The sequence below is a fragment of the Scardinius erythrophthalmus genome, assembly GCF_964197995.2.
Source record: "Scardinius erythrophthalmus genome assembly, chromosome: 11".
NCBI lineage: Eukaryota > Metazoa > Chordata > Actinopteri > Cypriniformes > Leuciscidae > Scardinius > Scardinius erythrophthalmus.
In genome coordinates this window covers 33,714,950-33,730,935 of record NC_138231.1, presented here as the reverse complement: position 1 = coordinate 33,730,935, position 15,986 = coordinate 33,714,950, and positions in this window count along the sequence as shown.

Sequence of the window (15,986 nt, the reverse complement as noted above, 5' to 3'; positions counted from 1 at the left end):
GTATAAATAAATGTGTGTGAATAGCATTATGGTATATCTATTTTTTAAGTCACAAAGACAACGCCGATAAAAGTCGTAAAAAAATGAAAATAAATATGGCTAATTATTTTGTTTACGGAAAACATTCGCAAGTGGACTGGCTCGAATGAAATTTTCATTAAATATCACTTTTAAAAAGGAGCAGGGGCCTGCATTCACTGTCACAAAATGAGGCCATTGAGGCTATACTAATGAGTAGCTCAGAATTCCTGGGTACCTATATAACAATCGCCATGGGTTTTTGTGAACATGACACAATGCAAATTTGTCGTGTTCAAGGCCAATCCACGAAACTGATATAGCTATAACTGATATATGTTTTGAACAGCAAAAGTATATTTTATTACCATCATGTTCTCCGTAATTGTGTCTTAAAATATCTTAAACAGAACAGTTATCGTGGCAAGTATATCCAAACAATACCAACAGCAGCTACTGAAATGGCTTAATTAGACGGAGTGACTTGATGCCTAAGAAGCATTCCTAGAGTCCCATGGCCCGAGTAAGATAAGTAAAAACTGGTGTATACTACTGTTGAAGATCCTCCTGTTGGCTAAAAGACATACTGCTGTATTCCACTCATCTTCAAAAGATCCCATGCAAACCACACAATCTCTGGTGGACCAAGAGTAAAAAAAAAAAGACTATACAAGCCATTATTTTCTATTCTAGGTTAAACTTGAGGTTATAATAAATACACACAATTTGCTTTCTTTGTATTTCTTATGCTGTTTTTGTTGTTAACAGCATGGAAAAGACGAAATTGTTCGTCAGAGATGTTGCGGACCGAATGCACAGTCCATCTTTTTTCTTTACACAATAGACGGCGTTGTGGTGCTTTTTACAAGTAAAGTCGCTTGAGTGTTTTTGTGGGAAAATAATTACACCCACATATCATGTCACAATCATTTGACAGCCCATGTTTGCAATTTGGCGCTGAAAATTGAAAACGTTTTGTCCAACGAATTTGCACAGAATTCTTTTTTTCTCCAGAACATTATCTTCCGTTATGAAAAGTTGAACAGAAAAGAATCCAAATACATCAATACAACATTGCAATAACAAGGCCTTGTCTGGTGATAATACAAGTTGTGTGCTGGCTACTGTAGGCTATACGTATTTGTTTCCAATGGGTTAAACCTTGGATCTAGAAGGCCGTGTCACTGAAATGATCAATGAAATATCTCCATTCGTTTTCTTTATTTATTTGAAAAAGACAAGGTCCTTTGTGAGGGAATGTATTTTTCTGTCGAAACTGGAGACAGGGGATGTAAATATGCTTGGATTTGTTAGAGCTGAGCGCCCTCTGCTGTTAAGACTCATCTGCCAATCTTCCCATACCATGGCTCAAACAAACATACAAACAAACAAATAAATAAATAGGCTGCGCTTAAGAGCAGCTATCAATTAGAGCAGAGCCACTGCGAACACATTTTCGGTTTTGCTTATTTAGTTAGCCTAAAATTTTACATTTGTTGTAGAGCATCAGTATTGTCATTAATTTGAGTGATGATAGGATATAAAAGTGATATTAATTTATTGTATGTAAAACAGTTGCAGGGTTTTATTTCTTGTAGTAGGCTAATAGGCTGCAATTAGGCCTATTTATATATTATCCATTCCAATTGGTTATGGCCTAACTAGTTGGCCAGCCTACCGATGTCTAGGCCTAACTTTAATTTAAGGCCACTTGATCTGCACAGATTGCGAAATATCGTTTTAAAGCGATATTTTTATTCTAAAATATAGTGTACAATGGATTTGCAATACTAAAACATTATATAATTTCGTTTATTTTAAGCACTTTTACGGATCGTTATTGCATGGCCTACAGAACCCTGAAAGGTCGCGGCATGAGCGCGAGCACTGTAGAAAAGAACTCACGGCAGTCAAGTGTCACACGAGACTGAATTGAAGAATTTCCATCTTAGATACTGGTAGAATTATGTTTTATGTATGGCGGAGAAAAACATAAAATCTGTACAGAGGTAGCGTTTAGTAAACAAACTTCAATCATTCACGTCAATAGGTGTCCATCCATTGACGCTTTTTGGGACGAACCGTATAAGAACCTGGGCTGCGTTCTCCGATAACGTTGTCTCTTAGCGCGCTACGAAGACTCAAAAGGTAGGCCTACACCTTAACTACAGGTATACATTTCCTACGTGTGTTCTCCGAACTATACCTTAGGATGTTGCTTAAGGTAAACCTTCTTAAGTTCGACCTTAGCAGGTGCTGTCCATGGTGGAGGTGCTGAATAGGTTGAAATCGATGCCTCGATGATCGATTGTGCGCTCTTTCCTTCACAGCGGTATAGGTAAAGTATTGAGAAAACAATGTTCTTTATAAAGAAGCGTTTTAGAAATAGTACAAACTGCATTTATCGGGGCTCATTGAAATATGTACATGCAGAAATAAATATGAGTATGTGTTTATAATTTAGCAAGTGTGTAATCCCAAACCCTCACGGCCATAAGTGTGTTAATGTTCTCCACAACGTATATGCTGATTATCCACCAGCCATGTAGTTGACATACACTAACTGGCTCCGCGGACGGCGCCGTCTTTGATTTAAAACAAGTACTCGCTGTCTCGCTGCCATAGCTATAAAGTTTGTGTAAACTCATCTTTCTTTATATAGACTCCTAAGCCTTTTCTGTCAAATGGTTCGCCAGCTGATGAGCCTAAGGATAGTAATTAAAAAAAGCTAACAACCATTAGTGTATGGAAACTTTATTAATGAAAACACTTCCATACACTGGGTGTAGGCTATAACAACTTAAGTATTTTATGTGTAAAATTTTAAAGTAAAGTAAAAATGTAATTTTAATACTAAATCAGATTTTATATTAAATGTTCATAAAAACATTTCTATGTGCAATTAAACTGCGATGTAAAAAAGCTTTTTGCGTAGTGGTGGCCACTAGCGGTATGAACCGTCAGCAGCGATAAGGTATAGCTAAGAGCGCTCCAGACCAACCTTACGAACGTATGACTTACAGAAGGTATACTTAACTAAAGCCTGTTTTATACTTCTGCGTCGAACTGCCGCCGTTGCTACGTCGTAGGCTTTGTGTAGCGCGCGTACCCTACGGCGTACCCTGACGTGCACCTCTCCAAAAATGTAACAACGCGTCAATTCTACGCGGACACAAGCGCGGTGATTGGTCTGCCAGAACCCCTCCCTCGGGGTTTCACATGCTCCCTAGGTGCGCGTCAACGCGGACAACGACACAGAAGTATAAATTAAAACCAACACGTTGCCTACGGCGTATAGGCTCCGGCGTAGGTCCGACGCAGAAGTATAATGAGGCCTTAAGAAGGTTTCGGAAAACACGTATTAACGATAAGGTACTTCTTAAGGTAACTTAAGAACGACGTAGGTAGTTTCGGAGAACGCAGCCCAGGGCTTGCTACGTTACCAGGTGCTGTCCGTGGCGATGGTGCTGAATTTATTGATATCGATGGCTCTAGAATCAATTATTCTCTCGTGCTGGGCCTGCTTCACTGCATTGTGTGAGAAAGCGGTGTTCTTTATAAATGAACTAGCCTACTTTAGAAATAGTTGAAATTGCATTTATTAGGACTCATGGGATATTATAAAAAATAACCCTGACTATAATAGCCTATAGCCTAGCCTACATTTTTTAAAATGATAGGCTAAGATATATTGCTGCCACGATAACCATTTCAAATGTTTACGTGCTTTCTTCTCTTTCCTATTTTTGTTCGCTGAGGTGGAGCTGCGATGAAATATTGTTCTTGTAAATACTTTCCAGCATTTCAGTAATAAAAGTGTAGGCCTATATTATGTACAGTGCTCGGCAGTGATCAAAAATGATTTAAACAGTGAATTTTGAATCTCTTCTTGTAAACTCAGATGTGAATTCAGATGGCAATTAAATTAGGCTACCACACAAACTGTTTGTCAAAAAACAGTACTTTGGCCAGGGATTTTTACGCGGGTTTGGTGAGAAAAAAAACACTGACATTATGGATTCGGAAAGCAATAAAATCACCGACTTACCCCTGTAAATGTTTAAAATACTGTACGAGCCCATGAGAAACAATTAGCGTCCACAACTATTCGCTGTATCGCTGCCATAGTTTGAGCAAACTCCCCACCACAACCATTCCCTTTAAATAGACTATTAAGCCTTTAATGGTTTGCCAGCTAATGTAGCCTACCTTTGGATAATATAATAAAAAATCTAACAACAATCAGTGTAATTACAATTTAATTCTTTGCATGAAAACACTTAAATTAGCCTAACTGAACAGTGTCTGGGTGTGTTAAAACTTCAGAATTATATTCGTATAGACCTGCAACAGTGATAAGGTAAAGCTAAGAGTGGTCCAGACCAACCTTCCGAACGTATGACTTACAGAAGGTATACTTAACTAAGAACGTTTCGGGAAACACGTATTAACGATAAGGTACAGCTTAGGTGTAACTTAAGCACGACGCAGCGTTGAGAAGGTTTCGGGAAACCCAGCCCTGGGCCAAGGTCGTGTGGTGATTTGACTGTCGTCTGAATCCACTTCTCTAAGTTTACTAGAGATCACTTCAAACTTTACTGTTTAAATCCTTTTTGAACACTGCCGAGCACCGTACGTACGATGCACACTTTTACAGTTTTTCTTAATTGCTTAAACACCAGGCTTTTGAACAAAAATTTCAAAACCATTTCCCTAAACTATAAACACTATTCCCCTGTTTTGACACGAGTCCGATTTGTTGAACTGTCACTGCAAAACTCACACACAAATCCATTCATTTATCATTGCCTACACCATGTTGTCATGTATAAAGCACTAGCATTCAATATTGTTCACTCAAGTCAGCACAGCTTCAGCTCAGCACACAATTACCCAAGTGGAAACACTGAGTCAAAATTGATCACACACCAATCAGAACCTTCAATAGATATAATAGGGCCAGAGTCAGTTCATTCAGTTTTGGAACAATGGACCCAGAAAGACATGAAGGAAGAGGTCTAGGACACTGGAGTGGAGGAGTGGCTCCAATATAGCCTGTGATGTGGACGAGATTCTCTGGCCTGACCCAGACCAAAGACGGGATGCTGAGGCAGAATAATTTTTTGTGTTTTTGTGTGTGTGTGTGTTGTACTGTGTAGTAGCCTACATGAATAAATACAAATGTGGCAATGTATCCATTAGTTGTGTCTTTTGTGTTCATAGTGTGAAAAGGTTTCATGAAAGTGCGTATCTATAGCACGAATGATGTTTCTCGTATTATTTATACGCCAAAAATAGTTTTTGCGTACATATGATACGCAGTTTTCGCGTGCATGATACGCACTTTATGGCGTGTAATACGCACGCACTCCACATCCCTAATCCTACCCAAGGGGTTTACAGTGCGTATCATTTGCATGCAAAAACTATTTTTGGCGTATAAATGATACGAGAAATATCATTCGTGCTATAGCCTAGATTCGCACTTTCATGAGATCGTGTTGGAGCGGGAACCACAAGCGACATAACTTACCAGTTTTGGAAATGTTGTTTTGAATTTATTGCACCAGTAAGACTATGTTGTTGTGTATGTGTTTGTGAGGGCTTATGTGTGATGTCTGAGGGCAAAGTTTTTTTTTTTTAGCAAGAGTGAATGGTTTTGAGTGTAAAGCTTTATTTTGACCTGAAAATAGGATGTTTGGGGAATTGGGTGAGACGTTATGGATTTGTGTTTACTGTATACGAGGCATAGTTTCAAGAAATGTGTTTAAAAGCAATCGAGAAAAACTGTATTAGGCTACTGAAGTGCTGGAAAGTGTTTACAAGAACAATATTTCATCACAGCTCCACCTCAGCGAACAAAAAGGAGAAAGACATTTTGCACGTAAACATTTGTAATGGGCCGTTATTGATATGATACAATTTTAAAATATGTTTTAAAATATGGCTAGGCTATAGTTTGGATTATTTTTTATAATATCCCATTAATCCTAATAAATGCAATTTCCACTATTTCTGAAGTGAGTCTTTTTTATAAAGAACGCCGCTTTCTCACATAAGGCAGAGAAGAAACCTCTGCATGAGTGAATAATCGATTCTCGAGCCATCGATATCAACCAATTCAGCACCATCGCCACGGACAGCATCTGGTAACGTCGGACTAAGACATGGTATGTTAAGCAGTTTCCTGAGGTATGGTTCGGGAAACATGCCTAGAAATGGTCAGGGGCGGACTTTACCATTAGGCAAAGGTCGGCAATTGCCTTGGGCCCCGAGCTACCTAGGGGCCCCCAAAATGCCCTATTAACTTATGCTTAAGTTTTTTTTTTTTTTTTTTTTTTTTTTTTTAATTATATATTTCTAAAACTCCATTTGCGAAAAATGGCATCAATCATTAGTGTCGCAGACAGGAGGGGGCCCCCCCGCCTCACTACATTGGACTATTCCATTATCTCACTTTTACTGCGCATCTGTGAAAGTGACAAGGCTGTGCCAAAAAAACTGACAGAGAAAAAGAAGTGATTGACAGACAGAGTGTACATAGTAGACAGAGTAAAAATGAAGCGAAGCTAGCTACCCAAGCGGTGCTGAAAAAAGGAGGAAGCGGGAGGAAAGCAAAAAGTCAGAAAAAGTGCGCGGCGCGAAAGATAAACAACACGCAGTAACAGGAGGACTGGGAAATAGAGCAATTGATCCCCAGAGCAAGACGAGTCTAAACGCGAAAATTTAAAGTTTCGAAGTTACCCAAGCGGCTCAAATAAAAGAAAAAAAGTGAAAAGACGCTGATAAGTATTTGGGAACGCTGCCAATGACAAACTTTTTTATGGCTACTGTTGGGGATACAGATCAGGAACAACGTCCAACGCACAGAAAAATCGTGAAGCAAAGAGGACACGGAGATCGACAGACAAAACTGAGCAGTTTATGAATCATGATATTTAAAAAAATCTCAGCTCTCAGATTCTGTCAATTCTATTACGAAATTCAAATAATACCGTTTTGCCCTTTTAATGTGACGTGACAGATTCCTAGCGGCACGTGAACTGATCATCTCTACCTAATAGTAAATAAACATGAATTAACAATGTTGAAAGATACCGTATAACTTACCGAAATGTATATTCCTTATTCATAATATCGATCAATAAGTGTTTTTCAACCGCGGAAAGAGGTAAAACAGCTGGAGAACAATCGTCACATAACATTTACCTCAGGAAAGCCATTTAATTGGCTAGAAAAAAGAGCTATAGAGAGTATTTGGCTAAATATGTGTACTATAGGCCTATTACTTATTTTAACCTTAAATTATACCAGCTGATTTTTTTTTTTGATAAAAAGTAACGCCTGTCTTGTGAAACGTTACCTAATATTTATCCAAATGAGTCAATATTGAATCAAATCACAAGAATTGAATCGAAATGGTGAAATTTGCCAAGCAAAAAAAAAGAAAAAAAAAAGAAAATTGACCAGAAATTGTACCATGTAAACATTGTAACATGTTTCTGTTTAGGAGTAAAGAAGTGTAGCCTATGCAGGGTTTAAAGGGGACGTTTTTTCTCCTCTCTAATCTTCACCTACCCGTAGATTAGCTTTACCTCCCTATCCACCATTCAGTCAGTACATATTTTTTCGTTCTCTTTTAAAGATTGGATGGGTAGGGGCCCATAGCCTACCTTCGCCTTGGGCCCCCGATTTGCCAAATCCGCCACTGGAAATGGTATACCTTTTAGTTAAGTTATACCTTAGAGTCTTCGTACCGCGCTAAGAGACAACGTTATCGGAAACGCAGCCCTGCTAAACAAGCAAAAATTTACATAGCCTAGTACACGTGTAGAATCAGATTTTCATCAAAATAATGAAACATTTTAAAGACTCATGGTTTTGTTTATGACTCTGTAGTTTGTTTGGGTTTGTTTAGAGTGACCACACCTTTTTATTTATATGTTGTTGTTTTTTCAGTAGGCTATTCGATGAATAGATAAAGATAGGCCTACGTTACGATGAGACGTCACAGAAGAACGTGAGACGTGGATTTCAACGAGATAGCAACATCCATTGCTAAGTGGAGAGTGGTATGTGATTTTATACTCTTGGGAGTTGTGCTGTAGGTTCAGTTGTCATTTTATTTAAAGGCACAATATGTAAGATTTGTTGTATTCAAATATCCAAAAACCACTAGAACAAATGTTATATATATTTGTTAACTTGTGTAGTCTACTTAGGCTAATTACCCCAAATGTTTCCAACAAAGTTTAAATCCATAGTCTATAGCCTCGATTTCCGTTTTTACTTCCGTAGAAACCATGCATTTACCAAAGATGCTTTAATACATTTATGCGTTTTATTAGACAGGTGAGAAACAGTTTGGATACCTTTATTGACAGAAAACTAATTATTGTTAAATAGCTCAACACAGTTTATTTTTTGAAATCTCTTGTTTTTTCTTGATTTGCCGCGAGTGACATTCTACCTCATATGACATTATTTTGTCAAGTGGCTAACATTATAGCATATCACAAAGAACTTTATTTGTAGTAAAAGTAATACAGCATTATCTCTGCCATACAATATAAAAACACACACAAAAAAATAATAATAATAATTGCGTGCTATTTAGCAAAGCAAGTCATCAAGCTTTTATTAATATGATATTCTAAACGATTTACTGCAATGTGCAACAAGTAGAGTAACGTTATAACATAACTTTACACACACTCTAATGCATTTTTAGTATGATTGTTTTGATCAAGTAAGACAGCGCTGCGTTACCCCACAATTTTAATTCGTCAAATGACCTGTATGAGTAGTAATTCAGCACTTGTTTTATTAGAATTAGATACAATTATGTGAATGTAATTGATCAAACATAACTGTAACGAAGTTCAAGTTCAGGGAATAAGGAGGTGGACGTCAAACGTAACTTTAATCGTAAAATAAACATACACTGCACAACAAACTCGCGGCTCTCGGCCCTGCCCTGCTTCATACTACAGTAACGTTAATAAAACTGATGTTATTAATACATTAGCTCATCCATGAATATGATTTCTCCTCGACTCCTGTCTGATTGCTTTCCATCAGCTGAGGAGGTGAAGACAACAACTCCCATGATTCCACGCTCATTCACAGCGTCATCAAGCTACGCCTCTGTTATTGTTTTAAATAAGCCAACTCTAGCATACTGTGCCTTTTAAAGGAGAACTCCGGTCAATTTTAACATTGAGCTCATTTTTTTGTAAATTTGGAGTGCTGTCAATAGAGAGAACAACGACAAAAATCGGTGTTGCCTACACCATGTTATCCTCTTTTTAAAATGTGCACCCTGTTGACTTCAATGGGGCAAGTTTTAAACCTGCTTTTAGCCTCTTAACATCCTTTATGTGTCATTACAAGTGCACAGCTAATGTGAGTGATTCCTTCAGAGTGATCACGGGTGAATCTGACTGCAGTAGATGTGAAAGATATTAATAAAAATGATGTTATTTCAGCCAGCGCACATACCTGTATTTTCTTCCTGTTTTCGGTCGAAGTCCATAGTAATCGATTGTCGAGTTCACACGCATAGGTTTAGTCAGAGCCATATAGAGAGAGAGTTGCGACAACTCCATTGACAACAATGGAACGCTTTTTTACAGCAATGGCGGCTCGGAGAGCCTCTCAATAGTTCCCGGAAGTAAAAACAGCGCGGTAGAACAGACCGTTTGTGATGCACTTTTAAAAGTTAAGACGTTTAAAGAATAAGATTGTATATTATCAGTACATCTGAATCAAATAAACTTGTGTTTTAAAGCATGCTAGTTAATTCCGAAGCACTTCCTGGAACTATCTGAGGTCTACGCGAATCACGTGACAACTAAGCATTTTGAACTTCCGTTGTCGCAACTCTCTCTCTCTATGGCTCTGGGTTTAGTTACCTATGATCACGCGCGTGAACTCGATAATCGATTACTACTACCCATTGAAGTCAACAGGGTGCAAATTTTAAAAAGAGGATAACACGGTGTAGGCAACACCGATTTTTGTCATTGTTCTCTCTATTGACAGCACTCCAAATTTACAAAAAAATGAGCTCAGTGTTAAAATTGACCGGAGTTCTCCTTTAACTGCATTTTCGTTGTTTGATTTAGTAAAAGACGCCCCCTAGGGATAGACGTCCTCTTTACTTTTCATTTTCCTCTTGGCCATAGATGGCGCTAAATCTCCATAAGCAATTTTACTGAAAGGCTTTGCTCCTCTTAATTTCGACTTTTCATCTGAGCAACAATTGTGAGATTTATTCTGTTTGACACATAAATTCATTTAAATTAATGATTTAAAAAAGTAAAGTTGTATGTTGCAGGTATTCGTTTAATTGTAATCCTGTGTTGTTGATTTTTTTGTTTTTTGTTGATCATTATTTATTTAATTTTGTTTTTAATATTTTACACTCATTACAATTTTGTCCCAAAATGAACATGGAAATGGTTGCATTTATTTACTCTATTTTTTATTTTATTTTTATAACACATCATCATCATCCAGTAAATGCCAAACTCGTATCTAAACATGTTAGTATCAGTAAGTGGACATTGTTCTTAAGGGAATCTTGTCCATGCTACTAAATTTACCTCTGAATGCAATTGAGTGCTTTACCTGATATAGGCGGACATTTTGGTGGTTGTTCCCATTTTTCTTGAGCTAGAGCTGCTTCTTCAATACTTTTCACTTCCATGAGCTCCAAGTGGCACATTAATGCTTTAGAAAGCTGGACAAAGCTTCTCAGCTGCTCGGTCAGTGATCTCTTAGCTGCAAGGTTGGCATTGTCCTTGTTAAGTAATGTAAGAAATAAGTCAAGGTTATATGTTAAGAATTTTAGATGTCGTTTGAGAACATTATTGATGGGACTTAAAAGTAACATTGACTCCGCAGTTACAAATATAACATATATATTGATTGCAATGTGAAGCCACATTTATTTAAAAAAAAATTCCATAGGCTATTTGTGAATGACTATGACCTTCCTGTAAATCTGCTCTCACTGTTGTAGTTCTTTAGTCTTGTACAGTTTCAGCACCAAGGCCAGTGCCTTGCAGTCTTCACATGCTTTTTTCCACAGAGTGCTTTTACGTTTACATTTGTCTAACGGGGCATTACTTCTCTTTCTGTGAAGAGGAAATCTTTGCTCAGTCAGTATTTTGACACTAAGGTTTTTTTAAAAAAAAGACTTTTAATCTGTTTTGGAGATTTTTCTACTGTGGGAAAAAGTCCCTTAACTGTTAACTCACAAAATTTAATCTCTAATTCAAATGTAAATCCAGACATAGCCTGTGCTTTATGTAATTTATCAGGTGGGTATTACAACTACAGTTTTTAAATAGGTATATGCTCTTTATTATTTCTTTTCATTTTATGATGCAGTATTTTTTGATCGATTACCGATTATGTTAATCATACATATAATAGGGACGTTCTTATTTTACTTTTATTAAAATAACTAGAATTTGTTATATCAGATCTGGTGTTGTATGATTAACCACTAAATAACTTTTTTTCCCCACAATTGCAAGCGTTTAGGCAGATTGTGTTGACTGGTATGCAAACTCTCTCCACTAGAGGGCAGCAAATATAGCAAAATGCAGCACTTTTACACAATTTATTCTCGAACAAGCCTTGTTCTTTGATTGGCTTGCGTAATGTCAGTTTCACATAATTAATTGAGTGCTCAATCAGAATACTTTATAAACTACATGGTTTTGGATTGCATCAAAGTTAATTAGTAACTTTGCATCTAAAATTCTAGAAACTCTAAAAAGCTCTGACTCTTGTAATGCCCATTAATAACCAAAAGATGGAGGTCTACCAATGACTAATACACTATAACTCTTGACTGGGTATTGATGGTGGGGGATGGGAAGCTTACAATCATGTTGCATCTGTATTGGTTTCATTTTGCTAATGGTATCAGTCAAATATATAAGCATTTTTGTGAATTTTTTTTTTTTTACACACTGACTGTACTGACCAACCACATGGCCTACTCACACAGTCAGACAGATATGAAAATCATAAATGCCTGAATGAAAATAAGCAAATAGCTATTTAAAAAAAAAAACGGCTGGTTGTCTCTGAATGCCTCATGAAAAACAAGTGATCCACAGTAATCCCACCTGTTGATTGCTATATTATCCAATGACATGACTCCCCTAAACAATCATTTATATTCCTGTAAGACATACATGGCACTTTGCTCTTAATGAAAAGATGTAAAATGACTCTCTTTTTTTTAGTGATGACCAGGAGACAACAGTTCCCCCTTTACATAGAGACCTAACCTGCAGTCCAGATGGCATGGCTTTAGTGCTCCTTGTTAATATGGCAGCGCATGAATGATGCAGTGACTTGTCCTGAAAACAAAATTGATCCCACAACAGATGCACTGATGGGAAATAGAACATTAGCATGATTTTTTTTTCTTCTTGTTTCATTATTGGCAATATAAACATGCACCAAAAAATGTCATGCGAGCTAAGGACTTTTTTTTTTCTCTAAGCAAAATGTCTAGATTAATGGCACCAGTTAATAAGTGCACTTGTCTGAGGAGGGATGCTGACTTGAAATGTTACAGTAGAGGTTTTATAAATAACTCTGGTCTCTGGTTTCTGCAGCTGTCACCATAGTTAATTCCTGTTCCTTGTATCTCTCTGAGGACGCTCTGTAAAGTCCTGGTGCTCTGGATTGCTTGTATATTCATTCAAGACCAGAAAACATGCTGTTATAATGGAAAGGCCACTGAGAGGTATGAAGTCCCACAAGAAGTGTGCAATAAGACTATTTGTTGTGGGTTTTGACTTTTTTATTATTATTAATAAATTCGATCTTTGAATATATTCAAAGATTCTTATCACTGGAATCTATTCTTTGAATAGAACACGTCTATAACATCTTTTTTTTTAAATTTTGAATATATTCAAAAGAGATTCAAATTAAGGTGATGAAATAGAAAGGCCTGGACATCCTAAACATTGGGTTTGATCTTTAATTTTTTTCTGCTTTAGATTAAAAAGTTTTTCTTTGCAGTCCCTGAATAGAATGGCTACTCAACTACCTTTCATTTAGTTTCTTCCTGTATCCATAATTTGAAGCTTATCTTGCAATGTGAAACAGATCCTGGTTAAGGTGTGTTAAACCCACATGCAACCCAGTAATTCTGGTTGAGGAGCGACGGATGCAGACTGAGCCACTGAATCTCTGTCCTCTTCATTATTATCCCTGTCCCGCACACTGAATACGACGGTCCTTTAGATGAGACCGGGTGCTAACGAGGCTAAAGCGGCCTCTTCCGTGGGGATCTGAGTGAAGAACACCTAGGGCGCAGTGGCCTGGTTTCACTCTTCTGATATTACAGTGAAGCAGCTTCCATAAATTCAGTTCCTATGATGTTCAATTAGATGAGGACATTGGAGGAACTAAGAATCAGATGAGGAAGTTATTTTTTATTTTATTTTTTTGATTGACATGTTTTTAAACAAATTTGCACAAAAAAAATAATAATTTGATCATATTTAATCCGCACACTGTAAAAAAATATAATAAGGAATAATGAATTTAAGGCAACCAGGTTATTTTTTTAAAGTTAAACCAACAATATATATATTTTTACAGTGTATTATTAAAGACAATTAAATAAATATTGATATAAATTGGAGTCAATACAGTGTACAATGGGAGGGATGCAGGTGGTTGGGGTTGTGGTTGACATTGGATGAGGTGTGGGGTTGATGGCAGGCCAGGGGATGAACAAAAGGAATGGAAAAAAAGTGTTAATATTTTTTAACAAGGAAAGAATAAAAATAAATAATAGCGGAGGAGAGAGACTTAAGCAATAAAATTATATTAAAATGCTATAAATAGATTTTTATTTTATTTGAAATAAACCGTTCTTTTGAACTTTCTATTAATTTTAGAACCCTGAAAGAAATGTTTCACGGTTTCCACACAAATATTAGGCAGCACAACTGTTTTCAACAATAATAATCTTTCTTGAGCAGCAAATCAGCATATTAGAATCATTTCTGAAGGATCATGTGACACTGAAGACTGGAGTAATGATGCTGAAAATTCAGCTTTGCATCACAGGCATTTTAAAATATATTCAAATAGAAGTTTTTTTTTTAAATTGTAATAATAATTCTCAATATTTCTGTTTTTACTTTATTTTTTTAATCTAATAAACGCTGCACTTGGTGAGCAGACTTCTTTCAAAAACATGAAATAATCTTATAAACCCCAAACTTTTGAACAGTAGTGTATATATATGTATGATATAGATGTATGCACTCAATGGACTGAGATAATTTTTCTGCATCTAGTTTGAACTCTGGCTGTTCCATTTTATATATATTGAGCTTATTTATGAAGACTTTGGGGCATCAGGCCAAACGTTTGTTACAGACTTCAAGTATTAATAAGAATTATGAATGCATAAACTAACCTTTTGGCATCTTGAATTATCAGAATAATCCTTAACCATTTGGATTTGGAACCGAGAGATTTGCTTTTGAGCACAGGATGATAAACTCAGGATAGTGACTGATCCTTTAAATTGTTTGCCATTTCTATTAGTATACAATGCAGAGACGATGAAGGACTAGTGATGATTTTATTCCTTACACAGGGCTGTCCGGGCTTGCCTCGGCAAAAGAGACGCAGAGGACATCAAAGGTGTTTCCAGTTTGTCTTACCTTATGACTTTATGCTTTGTCACTCATTTAACGCTCACGATATGCTTCAGTGAAGCATGACTAGCTCTGCAATGAGCAGTGACAGACAGCACTAAACATTCCAAGCAGTGGGGAACGGGACAGCTGCGTGGACTAGAACAGAAAAGAGAAAGAGAGCTTGCTTGGTTTCGCAACATGTGACTGCTAAAGTATTTAAGCTTTATTGCATGAAAACATCTAAATGCATCCCTTTTTTTTTTCTTCTTCACTTTGTCACCTTCTCCCTGAGTCACCTCTCCCTCTGGCATCCTTGTCTTTTCCCTCTCACTCCTCCAACTCACTCTTCCCTCCATCATCTGTTAGGTGAACAGTATCCGCCAGGTTTGTGAGCCTCTTTTGTCTTGGAGCAGGAGATGTTGGCGCAGCCGGATCATGTTTCAAACTTTCATTTCCTGAAATGTTTGAGGGAACATCCAGGGTTTTATCAGTGCCCGTTACACTGAGTGGAAGGGGGAAGGAGCTCGAGTTACCTGGCCGGTCACTTAGCCATCAATGAACAAACGACTCTCTCTTTGAGCTGAGATCAGGGGGCTCATACAGGCCCCCTCCATTATGATTCATTTTTTGCACAGCGCTCACTCGGACACACACATGCACGTGCGAAATGTATCGTGCGTCTACTGTAATAACGATATATATGCTTGAGTTAGACATTTCAGAGCAAGACCTTCAGAGTCAAGGTCAATAATATGGTTCCTCATCTAAACTATATTGAGCTTAATTTTGTCTGTGAACCCAACACAGACATATAAGCTACACAGTATCTTAAAGGGATAGTTCACCCAAAAATGTAAATCGTCATCATCACGGTACTTACTGTCATGTTGTTCCAACCCTGACTTACTTTCTTCTGTGGAATATAAAAGGTAATATTTTGAAGAATGTTGTAACTGTTTTGCCCATACTATGTAAATGGGGTCCAAAAACAAACACTATAGACGAGGAAAAAAAGACATGGAGGTTGGGAACGACCTTCTCTCTTGGACCCAGATCAAGATGTTATGACAGGCTGTCTGTCAGCACTGATCACCTGTGAGTCTCCTCCCACAATGCCCCTCTTCACCTCTGTAATTGTGCGTGTCTTCACCTCTGCTCTCCACAGGAAGGATCTGTGTTTGCCAAGTCGACTTTAAAAAAAGCTCAGTGTGGAAATGTCCAGCGTGAAAAGACCACTTGGTTTGTTCAGTTTAGAGCTTCAGAATATGTGTG